Source organism: Tachysurus fulvidraco, chromosome 1 (genome assembly GCF_022655615.1).
Source record: "Tachysurus fulvidraco isolate hzauxx_2018 chromosome 1, HZAU_PFXX_2.0, whole genome shotgun sequence".
Classification (NCBI taxonomy): domain Eukaryota; kingdom Metazoa; phylum Chordata; class Actinopteri; order Siluriformes; family Bagridae; genus Tachysurus; species Tachysurus fulvidraco.
The window spans coordinates 24,236,346-24,239,644 of record NC_062518.1 but is presented as its reverse complement, the minus strand read 5'-3'; the positions used below and the strand labels follow the sequence as shown (position 1 = coordinate 24,239,644).

Sequence of the window (3,299 nt, the reverse complement as noted above, 5' to 3'; positions counted from 1 at the left end):
TCTGAACTAGAGAGGGATGTAAACATCTAGCCCTGGGTCTAGGTGTTTATAAATGGTGTAATGAGCTTAGACCCTGCTTAAACGCATTTGGTTTAAGAAGCGTGCATGGGACAGTCTTTTTACACAGACCCTTTGTGTCCCAAGGCGTACATGCAGGGAGCATGGCTGAGTCATCTAAGGTGCTGGAATAAGGCTTCAGCCTCTTTGGAGGTGTGTGTACAAATGCCAATGGAACTTTTTAAGGCACTGATTAAGCTTCTTAACTGTTCACTGAGTCTGTGCTAGAGTGGGGTGTGATAAGCTAGCACTGGATCTGCCTCTTTCACAACTCTGGGCACAACTCAGTCTCTTTGGAGGCGTGGGTTCAAATCCCACTGCTGCCAGGGAAATGTTTCAAATGTTTCCTGTCTCTGCTAGAGTGGGGTATGATAACTCTGCATCTAAACTTTGGTCAATATTTCTGTGCTGGTAAACTTACACGCTCACACTAGCTTGCATCCTGTTTCCGCTCTTTGGAGGCGTGGGTTTAAATCCCACCTTAGTCAGGGAAACTTTTAAATTCACCGCATAGTCTTTTTAGACAGTTTTTTTTATCTCACCTACTGTCTGCTCAGTCAGTGCATTTGTATTTACAATGGTAAAATTTTGTTGCACAGTAACTTACACAAAGCAAAATGGAGTTTAAAATATAACTTTATGTAATATGTAAACACTTTATGTAAATACTCACCAAGATGGACATTCTTAGACATTGTTTTGTGTGCAGGATTCAAGAAATGATCTGTGTTATGTTATGGAGGAATGCACAGTGCATTAGGGGGTTCGGCCTTAATAGTCCTGCAGTAGGCGAATTGCTGGGTGCATGGGATTGATGAATGTACAGGGTAGAAATTCATCCGAAATTGGAGTAAATCTGGTTGTATCATCAAGATTATCCTACGAGATATATCCTACTAGATTTTTTTCAACTACCTTTAAGTTCCCTATTATAGGCTAACCTGCAATTTTATAAACCTACCTCAAACAAGAGGCTGAAGCTATAGAGTGCCAATGAACTTTGCAAAGCTTTGTGGGGTCTTAACAAAACAAAGGCTTTACAATGTTTGTGGCTCCCATGCCCTCTAGATATGAATCTTAGGAAAAGAGTTACCGGACCCAAAGAGACTCACACGCTCACACTCGCGTCCCGTTGCTAATGCTTGCAGCATTGTGTCCTGTTGCCAAAATAGCTCAGTTGGGAGAGCATTAGACTGAAGATCTAAAGGTCCCTGGTTCGATCCTGGATTTCGGCAATTGGTTTGCTTCTAGAGAGGTGGCGTATGTTTGTATCACTGGCTAGGGAGTGCCGATGAACTTTGCAAAGCCCTTGTGGCTTTGGATCTTGGTGTTCTTGACAAGACCATTTTAAGCCTGTTTGGTAAAGGAATTGTGCCAGAAAGCTACATTTAAAGGCTTTCAAATCTTTAAAGGATTTTCAAATCTATCCCTGGGTCTAGGTGTTTTACAAGGGTGCAATGACTTAGGACCTGCTTAAGCGCATTTGCTTTAGGAAGTGTGCATGGTGCAGTCTTTGTACACAGGCGCCTCCTTTACATGCAGGTACTGTGGCACATTGGTTTTTCCAACCGATATAGCGGTTACAACTCACAAAAGGTGTAGCACTCTTCAAAGTTTTCTTCCAGAAAGTCACCGTCCAGTGTGGCTTTCTGGAATAAAACTTTGAAGAGCTTCTCCCTTTTGTGAGGGAGTTCCTTCCACTGGTGGCCAATACACACTAGAGGTGATGTACGTAAACCTGCAGATTGCAGTAAATGACATGAAAGAGCCTAGAAGTGAACTTGGCTGGACCTGGACACAACAGAAACATGTGAAGCATAGCAGTAGCCATGAACATTAAACCTGAACAAAGCTTCAGCACAGATACATGGTGTGTGGAGTGCAGTCAGACTGAAACACTGGAATTACCGCAGAAATGTAAAATAGCATGGAGCTATAAAATGATTTAATTACAATAATATATTTTGTAGATTAGAAAAGTACTTTATAGAAATAAGACGTATAGGAGCTCCATATTTTAATATTTTACTGTCTATAATTCTTTTAGAACATGTGTGTATATAATTTACATAATGTGACGCATCCTGCACTCTCATTGGTTAAAAAAAGAGGGAAGCTGCAGTTGAGGCTTTGTACACAAGAAATGACCAGATACTTCACTGAAAACAGAGTAGAAGGAAACTTGACATTTACAATAACATAAAAAGGACATTTATAGAAGAATAGTGGAAAGTAAAGCATGATGGTTTTCTGTACGGTTCTGTTTTATGTTCATAGGTAATCTTATATTTTATTTTCCCCACATATGTTTAATAAATAATAAACTTTTCTTGTGTAAATGTTTTAAATTATATTATGATTCTAATATTCTGAACTAAATGTCCTCTTCAGGTGAGAGCACACAGGACTGCATTACTCCAACATCTTCTGCTGTCAATGGTAAAGAGGAGCAAGCAGTTACACTCTCCTGTTTTTATCAATACACTGTTTCTATGAACAATCTACAGTGGTATCGACAATATTCCAATTCAGCACCAGATTTCCTTGTTCTATTGATGGAATCAGGAGCAAATTAGACAAGTGATACTCCTCATCCTCATTTGTCTGCTAAAGTTCATAAGAGTGTAAACCGTGTGAATTTGGAGATCTCTTCTGCTTCACTATCAGACTCTGCACTGTACTACTGCGCCTTGCAGCCCACAGTAACAGGAAACACAAGTTCACTGTACAAAAACCTACAGAGTTCAAACATGAAAGTGTTGAAGATTAACAATTGGAAGAAAAGACTAAAGTCATGCAGAAATTTAGCATTCTGATTATTGATCCAAAAGGAATATAACCATATATGAATATGTTAAATGAATTGAAAAGATAAAACATTATACGTGAATACATACACAGATACAAATACTAGGTGTGTGGCTGTTTGCATGAATGGGATATTTTTAACAGATTTTTTAACTCACGTATTTATATAGTATTTAGACTAATCTTATAAAACACCACGCTTGTCCTTTTTCCACATTGTCATCTTGTTGAGTAGTTGAAGAGGTGATTTTAAGTCTCTGAGAATACAACTGTGGTCCTCTAACTTTAGAAGAAAATAGAAGCCAATACCTTTCACACACTTTGTCATTATTACAGCTACAGGATTATAATTTAAACAGTAAAATGCTATTGAAGATACAAAAGGAGAGACATTTTATAATATGAATCATGTTCTTCTACTGCACATACTCTTT

General features: G+C 38.5%; 1 non-coding gene across 1 annotated transcript; it reads left to right on the top strand.

The window, feature by feature from the left end:
- Positions 1 to 1,219: 1,219 nt before the first annotated feature.
- trnaf-gaa lies at positions 1,220 to 1,292 on the top strand. Its single transcript has one exon. It is a non-coding gene; the product is annotated as a tRNA-Phe (tRNA).
- The last annotated feature ends 2,007 nt before the right edge of the window (positions 1,293 to 3,299 follow it).